General features: G+C 39.9%; 1 protein-coding gene across 1 annotated transcript in view; it reads left to right on the plus strand.

Moving 5' to 3' along the window:
- LOC124775764 (zinc finger CCCH domain-containing protein 13-like) overlaps positions 1–19,598 on the plus strand; it is a 265,138-nt gene that overhangs the window by 49,418 nt on the left and 196,122 nt on the right.

Below are 19,598 nucleotides of genomic sequence, written 5' to 3' on the forward strand. Positions count from 1 at the left end.
GCCCTTACGTCTTTAGTCTGAAGAATAGTTTGGTATAGTTCTCCACCCAAGTCTGACCTGAGAAAGCCTCTTAATCTCTGCAAAAAACACTGCGACCTACAGCCATTTGAACTTACGTATCTGTACTCAGTGCTAGTCTACCTCAATTTTTACCTTCCACACTCCTTTCCATTACTAAGTTGATATCTCATGATATGTCTTATCAACCGATACCTTCTTTTAGTTAAGTAGTCCCATGAATTTTTGTTTTCCCCCATTTCAGTTTTCCACCACCTCATTAGTTACTCGATCTATTCATATAATCTTCACCATTATTCTGTAGCTCCAAGTTTCAAAGCTTTTATTGTCTTCTAGTTTGAACTGTTTAGTGGTCACATTTCTCTGCCATAAGAGACTGCATTTCAAATAAATACTGCCATAAAAGACTTTCTAACATGTAAATTTATATTCAGTTTTAACAAATTTATCTTTTTCTTAAAAAATACTATTCTTCCTACTGTGAGTCTACATTTTATATCCTCTCTATGTCAGCCATCAGCAGTTATATTGCTGTCTAAATAGCAGACCTCATCAACCACATTTACTGTCTCATTTCCTAATCTGATTCCTTGAGCATCATGTGATTTAATCCAGTTACCTTTGCTTTATTTTTTTGTGTTAATCTTAAAATCTTTTATCAAAATGCTGTCTATTCCTTTCAGCTAATGTTATAAGACCCTTCCCTTCTCTGATAGAAGTACGAAGTCATCAGCAAACTTCACAAAGTTTTATTTCTTCTCTCTGAACTTAAATTCCCTTTCACATTATCTCTTTGTTTCCTTTACTGCTTGCTCAACACACAAATTGAACAACACTATGGTGGATGTCAACTCTGGCTCACTCCCTCCACAAGTAATGCCTCCTTTATAAGTACTTCAACTCCTATAACTACACTCTGGTTTCTTTTCAAGTTGTAGGTAATCTTCACTCACTTTGTTTTCATCCCGATATCCCTAGAGTTTCAAAGAGCGTATTTCAGTCTGTGTGTTTGGAGCTTATGGGCACTCAACGCCTATGTTAACAGTGCCTGTTTATTTCAGGTGGTTTTTATCAAAAGCTTATACTAAATCTACAGGTTCTATAAATTTATGTTTATCTTACTTTAACCAATCTTTTAAGGTATCACCAGTATTGTCTTGCATGTTTTTACATTTCTCTGAAATAGAAACCAATATTCCCCAAGGTCGACCAGTTTTTTCGTGGTCCTGTTAATAATTCATGTAAATATTTTGTAACTGTGACTTATTAACCTGATGATAATTTTCACACCTGTCAGTAACTGCATTCTTTGAGACTGGAGTTACTAAATTCTTCTTGAAGTCCGAGGCTATTTTGTATATCTTGCATACCAGGTGGAACAGTGTTGTCGTGACTGGCTCTTTTGAGGACCTCAATAATTCTATGGAAATGTAGTATACTCCAGGACCATGTTTCCTCTTGGGTCTTTCAATGATCTATCAATTTCTTCTAGCAGTATCGCATCTTCCAGCTCGTCTTCATCAACGTCCTTTTCCCTTTCCATAATATTATCTTTAAGTCTTGTTTCCTTTGTGTTGCCCTTTTATGTAGTCATTCCGCCTTGTGGCCTTCCCCTTTGTATTACGTACTAATTTACTGTCTGATTATTAATATTGATATTGGTGCTTCACTTTTCTACAAATGTTAAGGTTTTTTATAATCATTGATGCTTCTACAGCTTTGCATATCTCATGTAGCCATTCCTACTTTGTCATTTTACACTTTGTCAGTTTCATTTTTTAGGTTTCTGTATTCCATTTTGCCTTCTTCACGTGCTGTGTTACTGTATTTTCTCTTTTAGCCCATTAAATTCCATATCTCATGAGATGTCCAAGGATTTCTAATGGTCCTTGTCTTTTTGCCTTGTTAATCGTCTGCTGGCCATCTCGCTACCTTTTTATCTTCTGTTATATTCCTTTCCTCTCTTTTGCTCAATAGTTGCTTAATGTTCTTCTGAAACTCTTAGCAACCTTTGGTTCTGTTGACTTATTCAGGTCCCATCTCCTTAATTTTTTAGATTCTTGCAGTTTCTTCTGTTTCAATCTCCAGTTCATAATCAATAAATTATCTTCAGAGTCTTTATCTGTCCTGTTTTTCATTTAAAATATGGTTTTGAAATCTCTGTCTCAGCATTTTATAATCTCTGTGGAACATTAGCTGTCTCTAGGTCGCCTTCATGCGTAGAAAACAGTTTCACGTTTCTTCGACTGAGCTATAGCAATGATTAAATTGTGAACTGTGCAAAATTCTACCATGCAGCTTCCTCTTTCATTTGTTTCACCCAGTCTGTTTTCTGCTAGTTTTCCCTTACTCTTATTTTTTGTACTATCAAATATCAGTCCCTCACCACAGTTAAACTTAACTATCCAAATAATTTCTTTTATTGCATCATACATTGCTCATATATCACTTGTGCAACTGTTTCTAGAATATTGCTCAAGTGTGTGGGGCCCATACCAAATTGGACTAACATGGGATATTAAATGTTGTACAAGTACATGATGAAAGACTCCCCCCCCCCCAGGATGCCGCTAACTTAATATTTATTTAAGAGCAAAGCAAGAATGAAACACCGATTGAACAGATGCATTAGCAAAGGCATTAATTATGAATGTGCGGTAAGGTGCAGACAAAATAAAACATTTTTATCATTCAATTTTTTGTACAGTTGTTTTTTTGTTTTACGAGAAATAGAGTCAGACTTTCGAGTATGTAGCAGGACAACGTACTGTGATAGTGATCTATTCTATTGTATGAGTGAATAATACAAGGTTAAAGAACATATGAAGCATTTTTATTTATTGAGATAAAGGGAAGAGAAAAACGAAGAAAGTGGATTATTTTTGTGATTACGACAAGCACCGGTATCCCGGGAGTCCTCTGCTGCCTGCAACTTCAACAACGAGCGAAGTCCTATATTCAAGAAGAATTTAAGAAAAGCACGAACATACTTTTCAACAACACAATTATACAGGGTGTAAATTTTAAGTTGACAAACCAGAATAACTCAAAAAATAAGCTTCACATGAAAAAGTGTGTAGAATCCAAAGTTGATTATTTTCGAGGGGGACATCTGCTGGTGCTAAAATTAGCCTGCCACCCCAGCCCCCTGGTAGTTGGCGTTGTAATTCAAGAAAATCCATGTTCTCATTTTTGCGTGGAAAATGGTTACGGATAGATAAAACGTACTTATTTACTTCATAAATTTTGATTCGCTAAAACTAAAACTCTCCCTCTCTCCCCTTAGGGTGGGGTTTGAGAGAGAGGAATTAGAGTTTTACAAATGTTAACTCTAATATTAATTTTTTCCACGTAGTCAGAAAGTTTTGTTTGTTTCGTGGTCATGAGGCCACACAACTTTTAATTACCAAACAAAGCATCTGACTAGCTAACTAACTAACCAAACATCCTACTTACTAACGAGTGAACTAATTAATTCACAGAGTAAACAAAGTAAAAGAATAACTGAGGAAAAGACTAACCCACTCCCTAGCTATTATTCTATTCTTGAATTACGTATTCTTGAATTACAGCGCCAACTACTAACAATCAAAACAAATGTTTAAGACAAAAGGTACTTAGTTTTTTTTATGTACAATCTGATTCTGCAATAAAAAATGGGGATTCCCATTTGAAATTTTAATGTTGCCTCCCGCCCCACCCCCAGGGGGCTGGGGTGGCGGGCTAATTTCAGCACCAGCAGATGTCCCCTTCAAAAATAATCAACTTTGGATTCTGCACATTTTTTTGTGTGAAGCTTACTTTTCAAGTTATTCTGATTTGTCAATTTAAAATTTACACCCTGTATATATTTATTGATTTATAATTTTTTTTTATTAATTATATTACAATGAACACAGAAAAGGATAGCATAAATGGTCACAGGTTTGTTTGATCCATGGGAAAGTGTCACAAAGGTACTGAAGAAACTGAACTGGCAGACTCTTGAAGAAAACTATCTGAGAAAGTCTGCTAACAAAGTGTCAAGAACTGGCCTTAGATGATGACCCTAGGAATAAACTACAATGCCCTATGTATCACTCACATAGGGATTGTGAGGATAAGATTGGAATAATTACAGCACACACGGAGGTATTCAAACAATCATTCTTTCCACACTCGATATGTGAATGGTATGGGAAGAAATGCTAATAACTAATGATGAGATGTACCCCCTGCTGCACACTTCATGGTGGTTTGCAGATTATTGATGTAGATTTGGCTGTAGATATTTCTACCTCTGTACTCTGCAATCCATCTTACGGTGTGTGGCAGAGGATTTTTAGTGTACCACTGTCACTTCCCCCCCTTTCTGTCCCAGTTGCACATTGTGTGTGGGAAGGACAGTTGTTCGTAAGCTTTCATGTGAGTTTCGAATCTCTCTGATTTGGCCTTCATGGTCTTTTCACGAGATATTTGTAAAAGGAAACAATGTATACTGGTTTGGTCATGTAGGACGATATGCTCTTGGAATTTCAACAGTAAAACTTGTTGTGATGCACAATGTCTTCGTGTAATGTCTGCCAATGGGGTTGATTGAGTATCTGTGTGACATTTTTGGACTACTAAATGAACCTTTCATGAATCATGCTGCTCATCTTTGGCTCTTCTTTATTTCCTCTATCAGTCCTATCTGGTACATATCCGAGATTGATAATAATATTTTGGTATTAGTAGAATGAATGTTTTGTATGCTACCTCCTTTGGGGTGGCCTGCTCTTCCAGAGAATTCTTCCAATGAATCTCTGTCTAGCATTTGTCTTTCCTGCAATTTGTGTTATGTGGTGGTTCCACTGTATATTGCTCTGTGCACGTACTCCCAGATAATAAATTTATATACTACTTCCAGTGATTGTTTGACAGTCGTGTAATCATGACAAGACAAGACAAGAAAATGCTTCCTGGAAGTCAAGGCACATATCTACCTGGGTGCTGGTATCTACTGCTGTTCTGGTTCTGTGGATTAACAGAGTGTACCAGGTTTCACACAATCTTTGTTTTCGGAACCCACATTGATTCCTACAGAGGACATATTTGGTCTCTTAAAAAGTTTATGATACGCCAGCAAGAAATATATTCTGAAATTCTATAATAGACTGATGTTGGCAGTATAAGCCTCTGGGTGTGTGCATCTGTTTGATGACTCTTCTTGAAAACGGGAATGACCTATGCAGTTTTTACAGTCATTGAAATGTTTTGCTCTTTCAGTGACCAATGGTACACTGATGCTAGAATAGCAGCAAAATCTTTTACATAAATTACTGTATTTAGAATCATATAGGTATCCCACCTGGTCCAATTGCTTTTCATCTTTTGAACAATTTAGTAAACATTTGTATCCTACAGTCACTTATTTCAGTATCTGTGAGAAGGAAATTCGCTACTCACCAAATAGTTGAGATGCTGAGTTGCAGATAGGCACAACAAAAAGATTTCAACACTTTGGCCTTGGCCTACAATAGACACACGTACTCAACTCACACACACGACTGCAGTCTCAGGCAATTGAAACCACATTGGGTTTCCATTGTTTAATATCTGTGAGTTTTAAATTCATGCAGTCATTGACTGGAAGACCCAGAGTATCGTCATACTAAATGAAACAATTTTTCAAAAAGGAATTTAGTATGTAACATCTTTTCCTGGCTGTGCCAGTGTGCTGTTCCTGTAGCTATTGTCTTTAACAGGGCTGTCTCCTAGGGGCAGGAGGCCTTCTTCAGTATGGTGGGTAGTGGTCTGGTCCTAAGAGGCTGGCTCAAGGTCGGATGATTTCTCCATGTTGATTTACAGAAACTTCTGAAGTGTGTTGTTGCTAAGTAGTAGTAATTTACAGAATCGATAAAGTTGAGCTGGAAATTTTGAATGAAAATATCTGCATTCGGCTCCTGATACTGATTGGCTGAAAGGCTTAAACATTATACAATTTTGTGTAGTGGTTTGGAGCTCGTGAAATTAAGGAATCGGTCGACAACCCTCATGGGGTTGAGGTAAAATGGGTCTCATTGTGTGGTGGAGTTTCTGTTTTAATTTAATTATTATTTCATTACCCCCCCCCCCCCCCCCCAAACCTACCCTTCCCACCCCCATCCATGAACCACAGACCTTGCTGCTGAGGTGAGGTGCTGATAAACATACTGTAGGTGCAGCCACAATGTAGGGGTATCTACAGAGAAACCAGACAAACATTTGACTTCTGAAGAGGACAGCAGCCTTTTCAGTTGTTGCAGGGGGCAACAGTTTTGATGACTCACTGACTTGACCTCGTAATATCAACCAACAGGGCCTTGCTGTGCTGGTGCTACAAATGGCAGAAAGCAAAGGAAATTTTCCTCAGGGTGTGTACATCTCCTGTATGGTTAAATGATGATGGCATCATATTGTGCAAAATATTCAGGAGGTAAAATAGTTCCCAGGTAAAGTAATCCCCCATTCGGGTCTCTGACCAAGGATTACTTGTGACAGTGTTGTTATCAGGAAAAATAACACTGGCATTCTATGGACCAGAGTGTGAAATGTTAGATACTGTAACCTGGTAAGTAGACTAGAAAACTTAAAAAGGGAAATGTGTAGGTAGGAGTTAGATATAATGGGAATTAATGAAGTTGGGTGGCAGAATGAACAGGATTTCTGATCAAGTGAGTATAGGGTTATAAATATAAACGAAAATAGGAGTGGTGCAAGAGGAGTCTAAAAATGAATAAGAAAATAGAAATATGGTTGAGCTACTATGAACAATGTAGTGAACACATTCTCATAACCAGGATAGACAAGAAGCTAACATTCACCACTGTAGTACAAGTTTGTATTCCATTTAGCTCTGCAGATGATGAAGAGATTGGAAAACATTAGGATGAGATTAAAGGAATTATTCAGACATTTAAGGAAAAGGAAAATTTAATTGTGAAAGGGGGCTGCAGTTTGATAGCAGGAAAAAGCAGAGGAGGAAAAATAATGAGAATATGAACTGGATTGAAACCTGGTAGAATTTTGCACAGAGCATAATATAAATGTTGTTAGCACTCAATTTAAGAATCGTGAAGTAAAGTTGAATATGTGGAAAAAAAAGCCTGCATATTGATTATATAACGGTAAAACACAGATTTTGGAGGCAGATTTGGACTCTGACCATAATTTATTGATTATGAACTGTAGATTAAAAGTGAAGAAACTGCAAAAAGTTAGGAAATTAAGGATATGGAATGTGGATAAGTTGAAAGAATCAGAGGTTGTTGAGAGTTTCAGAGGGAGCATTAGGCAATGATTTACTGGAACAGGGGAAAGGAATACAGTGGAAGGCAAATGGGAAGCTTTGTGAGTTGAAATAGTGAAGGCAGCCAAGAATCAATTAGGTAAAAAGACAAGGCCTAGTATAGATCTTTAGATATCACAGGAGGTATTGAATTTAATTGATAAAAGGAGAAAACATAAAAATGGAACAAATGAAGCAGGTGAAAGGGAAGAGACCGGACAGAAGGTTGAAAATGGGTAAGCAGGAATGGTTAGAGGACAAATGAAAGTCCACAGAAGCATGTATAACTAGGGGAAATATAGATACCACCCAATGAAGATTGAACAGGCCTTTGGGGAAAAGAGAAACAGCTGTGTGTTAGAAAACCAATACTTCGCAAATAAGGGAAAACTGAAAGGTAGAAGTAATATGCAGAATAGCTATGCACTAGAAATGAACTAGAGGAAAGGAAGAGAAAGTAGATGGAGATGAGATGGGAGATATGATACTGCGAGAAGAATTTGACAGAACACTGAAAGGCACAAGTCAAAACAAGGCCCATGGATAAGACAACATTCCCTCAAAACTGCTGATGTTCTGTGCACAGCCAACAATGATGAAACTGTTCCGCCTGCTGTGCAAGATGTAAAAGGATGTTTCACCCATCTCATTCTTCTACCTACCTAAGACTTCAAAAACACTGTAATAATTCCAATTACAGAGAGAACATGCGAGACAGTACTGAAGTTATGATTTTAGAAGATAGCTAAAAGCAAGGCAAATCTGCTTTTATAGCATTTGTAGACTTAGAGAAAGCTTTTGACAATGTTGGCAGGAATACATTTGAAATTTTGAAGGAAGCAGGGGTAGAAAATGGGGAACGCATGTTCCTACATTTCTCCGGAACCCAACTGATCTTTCCTGAGGTTGGCTTCTACCAGTGCTTCCATTCTTCAGTACAAAATTCATATTAGTATCTGCAACTATGACTTATTAAACTGATAGTTCAGTTATATTCTCAACTGCCAGTACGGAATCAGGAAAAACAGCACTGGCACTCTATGGATCAGAGTGTGAAATGTTTGATACTGTAACTGGTAGGTAGAATAGAAAACTTAAAAGGAAGTACATAATTTTTTGGGATGATAGGTTGGATATAGGCAAACATTTTAAGTATATGAACATGGGGTATCTGATTCATAGTTAGTGCACTAGACAACGCCTAAGTGCATTTGCTTTGCCTAGAGGAAACATCACTGTAAATTGTGATTACAGCAGTAAATACTTCAAGTGTACACTACGGGTTTGATGGCACAAATCAAGTGTCCAAGCACGGAATGGTGGACACTGGGTAACAGTGAACAGGACATTATGTCCAATCCAGCATCCAGGGTATTTTGTATCCAAGAATCTTCTCACTCAGTTTGTGAAATGAAGAGTTGCCCCATTGTGCTGGTAAAACATTCATCTTTTAGTTTGAAATGGCACATCTTCAAGAAGACCAGGAAGTATGTGTTCAAGAAATATGCAGTAAACATGACCAGTTAGACAGTGTGGGACAATGGAAAGCCCCAATACTCAATACTTGGTTGTGAATAACTCCAACCCAAACATTAACTGAAAATCGTTCTTGAAAATGGTGGACAGTTGTACCTTGAGGATTTTTGTGAGACCATTAATGGGGAGTTGCGACTGTTGAACATTCCTTCATGGGTGAAAGTCAATTCAACAGTCCACAGAACATTGTTTATGAAGTCGGGAGTTAGCATTCTTTGCTGCAAAAATCAAACAGGGAAGTCATTCAGAATTGAAAAATCAATGAGTAGAATGTCCTGTACCTTACACAACTTGTAGTGATGACGGTGATCATCACACAGAGTTCTCCAAACATTGCTAGAACCAGCGTTTAGAGCAAGAGTAGTGGAGTACCACTGCCTGAAGGATTGTTGTTTAACATTTTTACGGAGCCACATTTCCAGTACTTGTTCCTCGAAACCAGGATTGTGAACACTCCTTGGTCAACCTTGAGCATGGAAATGGAAATCCCCCTGTAATGTGTCCCTTTCATGAAGGTGACAGTCCACAGCAGCAAATGTTCTCTGATTTGGTAGTTGTCTGGATAACATTCTGTGTGCAACTGCTTTGCTTCTTCCGTAGTTCCTGCATCACCAGAGGCCAAGTGCATGTCTGCAAGTTCATTCCATGTGAAATGTCCCATGTCCTATGCATGATAACACAGAGTAAACAATCTTTTTACATTTGCAAGTGTATACCATTGTTCCATAACACGCTACCTTACCTTTGGTATAACACTTAATTATGAATTATGTTGAGTTGGAAGTGAAGTATACAAATGACAGCTCACTTCAGATACACAGCACCGATTGAGGACAAAAGGAACTACTACAGAGTTTCCTCATTAGTGTGTGGGTATCATTGAAACCAAATGACACTAGACATCCAAACTAATGGATATGTACCACCTGTTACCACACCATCAGGCAGACCAATGACTTTTGAGGTCACCTACTGTTGTAAATATTAAATATGCATCAGCGACCACAAGTTCATATACTTAAAATGATTGCCTATATCAAACCTATCTATCGTCCTACAAAAATTCTGGACTTATTTGTGAAACAGCTGATAAATTTTATTTCAAGAGTGCTAGTCCTGCAAGGTATGCAATAGAACACATGTGAAGGTTAGGAGCTAGGAGAAGAGGTTCTGGCTGGATGAAGCAGTGGGGGTGTGTTCTGATCTGTGCTTGGATAGCTCATTTGATAGATCATGTACCTGTGAAAGGCAAAGGCCCAGGTTCAAGTCCCAGTCTGGCACACAGATTTAGTCTAGCAGTAAGCTTGAACTAAGGATTTTACTCCCTGTAATGCCTATCTCCCTCCAGCAAGGAGCCGATGGATAAAGAGATAATTGACCTGATCCATCAGCTACCTCCACCTTTTCTCCTGAGCAATTTCAGCACCTGCAACCCACTGCCAGATGGTGACATATCACCTAACTGAGGCACTGTAATGCAACAAGTATTGACAGACCTTGATTTATGTTTACTAAACAGTGGCACACCAGTTCAGGGAACATATACAGCCATCAATCTCTCAACCAGTAGCTCCACCCTCCTCCCCTCAGTCCAGTGGAGAATATATGATGATCACAGTGAGAGTGATCATTCGCCAGTTGTCATGACCATCCCGCACCATTACCCAACCGATCACTCTCAAGGATCGGCCCTCAAGAAATCTGATTGGCATGCTTTCAACACTGCCTTTACAACCAATGCTACTGTGTAAGGGAACATCAACAACTTAGTGTAGCACACAACTATTTTAATACTAAAAGGAGTAGAACTGGTGATTCCCCTTTCTTCAGCAACATCTCACAGATGGACATAAGAAATTACTAAGACAACCAGAGGTGGCAGGTGGATACTCCAGTGGTTTAAGCATAGCGCAAGCTCTCACCCGTGAGTTACAGTTTTCAACTGCACATGTGTTATGCAGCTCTGCCAACTATTCATCCACATCCAGTACATTATATTTGTACTGAATTGCTCAGTGTCTGGTTTGTGGATCAGCATCTTGTTTAATATTAACTGCTTCTAGACCCGGTTCACCTCTACATGATGCACTTTATGACTTATTCCTTTTGATGAACCTTTATACACCCTCATGATGGAGGCTATGCTTCTTCCTGTATGGATCAAATGTCACCAATTACTACTAAATTATGCAATCACAGCTATCCTGAACACCAAAATAACACACTTTTCCTAACTAATTTCAGGTCATTAGTTTTGGACTTTTATTTTCTCGGTGTTGCTCTGCATTTTACATGGCTCTCTGCCTCAGATGATGCTGTTAATATCAAATTGGCTGTCCGTCCTCTTCCTCTCTTGGAAACCTTTAGGCATTGGACTTCCCTTCATCCCGTTTGGCAAGTCTCCCCTGAGCTGGGGTTCTGGGTGATTTTTTCCGAACTCTACCCGTTTTCCTTAATCTCTCCAGTTTCTTTCCATTCACCCCTCTCCCTTCCCCATCATCCCTTCTGCCAGAAGAAGGAGCTATTGGCTCCGAAAGATTGCATAAGTAAAACCTTATTTTATATGTGTGTTGTGCTGCTGCCACTTGGGGCATAGATTTTGATACCTATGCAATTACATTATATTTTCAAAACCTTTAGGCTTTGATTATTAAAGGGAAAAAGGGACTGATGAGCTCGATGTTTAATCCCTTTCAATCATCATCATCTTGGACAGTTTCCAGTCACTGGCTGGGTCTGTCGGGAACACAAGCCTCTCCATCGTGTTCTGTCTTTCCACCATTCTCCCTCTTCCACCTTCGTCCAGTTCTCTCCTCTTCTCGTCACACATTCCTTCACTCCCTTCACCCATCTATCTCTTGGTCTTCCTCTGGGCCTCTTCCCCTCCAGTTGCAGATCAAACATCCTCTTTGGAATTCTTCCCTCATCCATTCTCTTCATGTGTCCATACCACTGCAGTCTTGATTTTTCTATCCTGTCCTGTACTGGTTCCTCCTTTAGTCTTTCCCTCACATACACATTTCGCAATCTGTCTCGTCTTGTTACACTCAACCTGCTCCTCTGGAACTTCATTTCACTAGCCTGTATTCTACTTTTGTCGCTTTTGTGCATTACCCATGTCTCACTTCCGTATGCCAATATGGGGACAAAGTAGGTTCGGTACATAATTCCCTTGGATTTGTGTGGCACCTCCTTGCTCCAAATAAGCCCCCTAATGCATCTGTAAAACTGCCCTGCTTTTCTGCACCTTTCATTTATTTCCATTGCGTTTCCCCCCTTACTTTCAATCATGCTTCCCAGGTACTTGAAGTTCTCTACCACTTGTAGTTTTTCCCCTCCACAAGTTATATCCACATTTGGCCTATTCTTCTTCCTTGTTGTGACAATTATTTCACTTTTCTTTGCAGAGAAATGCATTCCATATTGTGCTGCCGTTGCCTCCCATACATCTAACTGCTCTTGCACCTCCTTCTCGCAATTTCCCCATACCATCAGGTCATCGGCAAAAAGCACTGCTTTCATTTTATGATCTCCAATTGCATCTGATACTTGCTGTAGGATTTCATCCATAACAGTAATAAACAATAAAGGCGAAAGTGCACTTCCCTGTTGCAGCCCATTTTCCAGCTTGAACCATGCAGTACGTTCCCTCCCCACTTTCACACAACTCTCACTTCCCTCATACATTTTTCTGACTTTTCGTGTTATCTCTTCATCTATCCCTTTTGCGTTCAGCACATCCCAGAGCTTGTCCCTACAGATACTGTCATAAGCCTTCTCAATATCTAAAAAGGCCATGATTAAGTCCTTCCCGTATTCATAGTGCCTTTCCTGCAGTTGCCTTACCGCAAATATGAGGTCCGTTGTTGATCTTCCCGGTCTGAAACCATACTGCTCCTCTTGCAGTCTACTTTCAATACTGCTTCTTATTCTCTTCTCCAGGATCTTTTCATAGATTTTTCCACAGTGGCATAGCAGGGTGATTCCTCTGTAGTTCTCACATCTCCTTTTATCCCCTTTCTTGGAGATCGGGACTATAATTCCTTTCTTCCAATCCTCAGGAATTCTGTTCTCCTTCCACACCACCCTCAGCACTCTGTATAGCCACTGGGTTCCTACTTCTCCTGCTGCTCGTATCATATCCACTGTTATTTCATCCCAACCTGGTGCCTTGCCCCCTTTCATCCTCTTTATGGCTTCTTCCACTTCATTCCAAGTTAGATCATCAATTTCCCCACTATTATAATCGTCTGCTGCCTTAGGCTCTCCATCGCTGTTAGTTACCTGCTTGGCGGCATTCAACAGATCTTCAAAGTACTCCTTCCAAATCTTTTTGAGCTCATGCATTTCCTCCACAACTCTTCCATTATTATCCATGATCCTCAGGCACTCGCTTCTGTCGTTCCTCTTATTTCTTACCATGGTGTAAAGTACTTTTTTGTTCCCTTCACTGTCCTCTTCTAACATTCTTGTCCATTTTTTCCATCCACTTCTTCTTCTCCGCCCTTACTGTGGTCTGTGCCACTTTCTTGCTTTCCTTATATTTTACCCTAGCTTCCTCTGTTCGGGTCTGGAACCATTCTCTGAAGGCTTTGTTCTTTCGAAGTACTGCCTCTTTACATATGTTGTTCCACCATAGGGTTTCTTTACTTCTCCTCTTTGTGCTAGTTCTTCTGCACACAGTCTCAGCTGCCTCAACTAGAGCCCTCTTAAAATCTCCCCATTCTTCTTCCACTGTTCTCTGATCCTCCTTTGGCAGCTTCTTCCTGATCAGTGTCTGGTACTGGGTCCTCCATTCATCCTCTTTCAGCACCCATGTCTTCAACCTTTTCTCCTGTATATCTGTTGCCCTCCTATCTTTTTTCTCTCTCAGGGTGGCTACCAACAGCCGATGGTCACTGTCTAAGGCCTCAGATGGAATGACCTTAACAACTGTGAGGCTGCTCATCTGCCTATCCACTAGTACATAGTCTACTACTGAAGTTTGGGACCAGTCTCCACTGTACCAAGTTATTTTGTGGCTACTTCTCTTCTTGTCTCTTCTTGCACCAGGAATTTGCGATCGCCAGCCCATTCCTCTTGCAGAATTCCAGCAACAATTTTCCTTCTCTATTTCGGTTCCCCCAGCCCTATGGTCCCATTATCTCCTTGAATCCTTTCCTGTCTGTGCCAACATGTGCATTGAGGTCCCCTATTATAATCTGATTACCTCCATTTAGCTGCTTTTGCATGTCACCTTCAAATTCCTCCTTCTCCTTTTTTGTACACTCCACCTGTGGGGCATATTCTTGGATGATTTCAATGCTTTTTCCTTTCACTCGTACTCTGGCTTTTATCATTCGATCATTGATACCTTCCACCTCCTCCTGCAGACCCTCTCTGACCACTATTGCCACTCCATTTCTTCCCCTCTCATTCCCTATCCAGTACAGTTTACATCCTTTACTTAGTGGTTTTTCACCAACTCCTCTCCACCTAGTCTCAGCAAGTCCCAAGATGTCCAATTTCCTCCTTTCCATCATTTCTACAATTTCCTCTAACTTCCCAGTTAGAGTCCTTACGTTTAAGGTGCCCAGTCGTAAACCATCTCGTAATCCTTTTCCATTGCTTGGTTGATTTCCTTTAAATCCGTTCCGTGATCCGAGGCATGTTACCTTTTTAAAAGCAGTTGATTTATCCACTACTGGCTTGCTCCCTTTCAACTTATCTCAAAAACTCATTCACTTATTCCAGTGTCCCTACCCAATCAAGGAATCTAACATTCTCTGTCTGGAAAATGCCATCATCATTAAAGTACACAGTAAGCTTCATGTCCTTCGGAAATAATGTGTGTGCAGTTTCCCCTCGCAAGGAGACAGTAACAAAACTGACCATAGTATTGGAACTCATTATGTTTTATTAATGTGCTATAAAAAACCACTGATTGTAGAAATATGAGAGCATTTCATAATAATGGGTTAAACATTGTCTTGAAGAACTTTGTCCTTTTTTCTGTTCAAGCCTCCATGTTGATAATGTGCAGGCTCACAAAGTGACCTGGCCGGTATAGGCAAGGATGTGGTCATCTGAAGGAAGTTTTTGCAATGGAAGAGTTATTTAAAACTTAACTCTTTATATTCAGTAGACAGAATACATTTAGGCATGCCCAGGGCAGCCTGTGAGGCTGTCACTTAGTTATGGTGCTCATGAAAATATGTTAATTTTAGTTTTGGAACAAAATCCTAGGAAACAATATGAGGGAACATGAGCGTGTTGTCAGCAGCTCACATTTCATAGATCAAATGACCTTTGCTGAAGTGACGATCCTACCCTACACATAGGCCATAACAAATTGTACTTGAACATTGCACGTGATAATATAGAAGTAAAATAAAAACATTGGAATACCAATAACAGTGGCTTGGTGACATGAACACTAATGATTGCCACAGTGATGCCATCTGTGTCACACATTAAGTGACAAGTACTACTAATGCGGCTGTAATTCTGTCAAGAGATGGCAAAGCACATTGGAACAGTAGCAGAATGGAATGGATAGCGTCTTGAAAAGAGGTGGTAAGGTGATGAAGGGGAATGGACTGTGGCTGAACTGTATCTAGCAATGCTGAGGGAATTAGCTTAGGAAATTAGCTTAGGAAATTAGCCACTACAGTATTTGATGAGTTTCTGTCTGAGCAGCAAAATAACTGGTGTGGCCAAAGTGGAGATGATATTGGTTGCTGACAGGTTACCAAAAAGAAAGAAGAGAAATTTGTTAACATGGAACATAAATTTAAATGTTACAAAGTCTTTTCTTAATCATGTTTTTTCTGAATGTCTTTGTCTGGAGTATTGTCTTGTTCAAGTGTGAAACATGGCTGATAAACTGGTAAAACAAGAAGAGAATAGAGGATTTTGAAATGAGCTGCTGTAGAATAATGGTGAGGATCAGGTGGGTAAATAAAATAACTGACGTGGAGGCATGGAGTATAATTGGGGAGAAAAGAAATTTATGGCACAATCTGACCAAAGAAAGGAATTTTTTGATATGACACATATTGTGGCGTCAACGAATCACAATTTGGTTATGGAGGGAAGAGTGTGTGTGTGTGTGTGTGTGTGTGTGTGTGTGTGTGTGTGTGTGTGTGCGTGTGCGAAATTTTAGAGGGAGACTAAGGTTTTTATACAGCGGCAGGTTTAAATGGATATTGGTTGCAGTATGAAGACACATGCACAGGATAGACTCACTGTTACAGGTTTTTAGTCTCTCTTCCTGTTTTTGCCTGAAATTAGTGTTAGTAATCTGCATGAAGTATCAGCCAGAGCCTAAGAACATTCTTATCATTTCACTTGAAGAAGACTATAGCGTGCCCTTTGTAATCTGGAATTATCACACTTCATTCTCATTCTAGAGAAACTGTGTTGAAATAGTCTTTCTTGGGACTATGTTGTCTCAGCAAATTCTGTAGATTTTGTGTTGTAGCTGTGGAATGAAATCCTCTACTAAGCAATTTCATAGTGAAATTGACAACCTGTTTGTCAGCTAAGCCTTAATTCTCCACTCAGAATCCATGCAGTCGTTTTTATGTACCGTCATTCAAATTTCAGTGTTTGATATGCCAAGGTCTTCTTTCACAGAGTGTTTGCCAGAGACTTTCAACCCAATAACAGATTTCAGGAGTTGTTACCAAGCACATATATCTTCATTTGTTTGAAGACAATATTGTAAAAGGATAGTTTGCTACTTGCTGTATGGCAGAGATGTTGAGTGACAGGCACAACAAAAATAGTGTAAAACAAGGAAGCTTTTGTCCAAAAAGACCTTTGTTGGAATTAGACCACTCACCCTCACACACACACACACACACACACACACACACACACACACACACACACAGGATGTGTTCAAAAAGTAAGGTGACTATATATTCTTATGAAGAAATATTTATTTATTCAGCAATATTCATATTGTCCCCTTCAAAGTAACCTGAGATTCAATACACTTGTGACAACGCTTCTTCCAATCCTCAATGCACTTCTCATAAGCGCTTTTTGGTACAGGCTTGAGTACTTCCAGTGATACAGTTTTTATTTCCTCAATCATTGAGAATCTTCATCCTTTCATAAGTCTCTTCAGTTTTGGGAACAGGAAAAAGTCACAGTGATGCAAAATCCATGAATTGTTTTTCCACAATTCAACATTTTTCGCCTACTGCTTCTTGCAAACAGTGCATAACATCAAGACAGTACTCCATATTTACCGTATGAACTTTGAGGCAAAAATTAGTGATGCACTATGCCATGGTAATTGAAATGAACAGTGAAAAAAACATTGACATTCGATTGAAATTGGCTTGCTTTTTTCGGTATTTGCTCTCTGGGATGCTTCCATTGGGACGATTTGGCTTTGGTTTCGATGTCATAGCTGTAAACCCATGTTTCGTCACCAGTTATGACCATTTTGAGCAAATCAGGATCATCATTGACATCATTCAAGAGCTCCTGAGCGATGCTCATGCGACGGTTCTTCTGATCAAAATTTAGAAGTTTTGGAACAAACCCTTGTTGGCACACATCTCATGCCCAAAACATCTGAAAAATTGCATGACATGAGCCAACTGTTATGCCAACATCCTCAGCAGCTTCTCTTATGGTAAACTGATGATTTTCCAAAACAATTTTCTTCACAGCTTTGGTATTGTCATCTGTTGTTGATGTGCTGGGGTGTCCAGAACGAGGTTCATAACTGGCATATTCTCAGTCATCTTGGAAGAGCTCGTACCACTTGTAAACATTTTTTTTTTACATAGTGCAGACTCACCATATGCCCCTGTTAGCATTTCAAGTGTTTTAGAGCAACCAGTTCCACATTTTTCACACAAAATTTGATGCAAATTCTTTGCTCCATTTTTTTATAATAATCAAAAATCGCCGAGCACACTGAAACACGTCTAACCATTCTATCTGTCAAAAACAGATAAAGTATGCTGTACACTTGAAACTGTGAACTTATGTTTGGGACATGTGTACCAACACAAAAAAAGATTGATAATCGAATGTACATTGCCTGCACTATTTGAAAAGTCACCTTACTTTTTGTACAGCCCTTGTACGCTTACATATATTCACAATCACATTTACTCAGATGCATCTCACACACACATGACCACAGTCTCTGTGGCTGCTGAGGCCAGGCTGTGATCGTGTGTGTGTGTGTGTGTGTGTGTGTGTGTGTGTGTGTGTGTGTGTGTGTGTGCCTTTCCACCTCAATGTCTCAGAAGCAGGACAAGAGCACTGAAGATTTTTCAACTTACTAATAGTTTTATAATTATAATATATCTGCAATGCTGTGGTATAATCTATAGCTTATGCTGATGTTATAGGAGCTTCTTTGGTATCAGCTGGATCACAATGTCTTTTAGGCACAACATTTTGTCATTGTGCTTTGTTGCCCTTTTCAGATGCTTTGTGATTTAAGGTTTTCTGTTTGACCAGTCTCCATCACCAGTTTTGGTGTGGCACATTCATCAGTGTAACAACAAAAATGATCAGTTTTTGACAATATAATGTAATTTTATAGATAAAAAATCTACTCACCAAGCAGCAGCAGAACAACACACACATAAAAGGAGGTTATGATTAGGCAAGCTCTTGGAGCCAGTGGCTCCTCCTTCAGGCAGAAATGTTGAAGGAGAAGGAAGAGGGGTGAAGGAAAAGGAATGAAGAAGTCTAGAAAAAGGGGTAGATTTCAGAAAAGTCACCCAGAACCACTGGTCAGGAGAGACTTACTGGATGGGGTGAGAAGGAAAGACTGATTGTTGGGGCTGCTAAGCTCTCAGGTTCTCAAATCTCATCTGGTGCAGTCCACAACTATCAGTCTTTCCTTCTTGTCCTATCTGGTAAGTCTCCCCTGACCCGTGATCCTGTGTGACATTTTCTGAAATCTATCCCTTTTCCTAGACCTCACCAGTCCTTTTCCGTCACCCCTCTTCCTTCCCCTTCAACCCTTCTCCCTGAAGAAGGAGCCTCCCCTGCATGTCTGGGGAATAGAATAGGCCTGAGGTATTCCTGCCTGTTGTAAGAGGTGACTAACAGGAGTCTCACACATTTTGGCCTTTATGTGATGGTCCTCAGTGGGGTTTGACCTCCATTTTCAAAATTTTCCCGAAGAGTGAGCCAATTGGGGAAGGGCGCCTTACATGGTGCATTGTGTCCATCATGCCTTGAAATCTTAAGCCCACTTTCTCGTCGTCACATTGCAGTCAAGCTCATTCCCCATCTCTTGGGTGAGGACACCTTCCTGGGTGTGTTTCCACCATGCACTATGCAGAGCCCCCTGACAACACAGGGATCGCTCTGCTGATGCCTATGCTGTTAACTCCCCATGTATGCCAAGGAGTGGATACCCGTCACCCAAGCGTACCATGTCATCCCTTGCTGGTGATCAGACACCAGCAGTCTCTAAGTGTTCCAAGTCTCAGTATAATGCAAGAAAGTACGACCCTAAATGATTCCCCTCTCTGTCCACACCATGGGAGTAACGCCAGGCTAAGGATGGCAGCGAACTTTATTCACCCCGGTGCCTTGTATGTACGAGAACTGAGGGGGCTCCTTTGTTTCAAGGGAGCCACAGTTGTTTGTAGAGCATTTAGAGGACAAGTTTGGGGAGGTGGAGGGCTTGTCCACAATGCACTCGGGGTCAGTCTTTATAAAAACAGCATTCTCTGCCCAGTCACAGGCTTCACTCGCTTGTAACAAGTTGGAGGATGTTTCTGTT

This window comes from Schistocerca piceifrons, chromosome 2 (genome assembly GCF_021461385.2).
Source record: "Schistocerca piceifrons isolate TAMUIC-IGC-003096 chromosome 2, iqSchPice1.1, whole genome shotgun sequence".
Classification (NCBI taxonomy): domain Eukaryota; kingdom Metazoa; phylum Arthropoda; class Insecta; order Orthoptera; family Acrididae; genus Schistocerca; species Schistocerca piceifrons.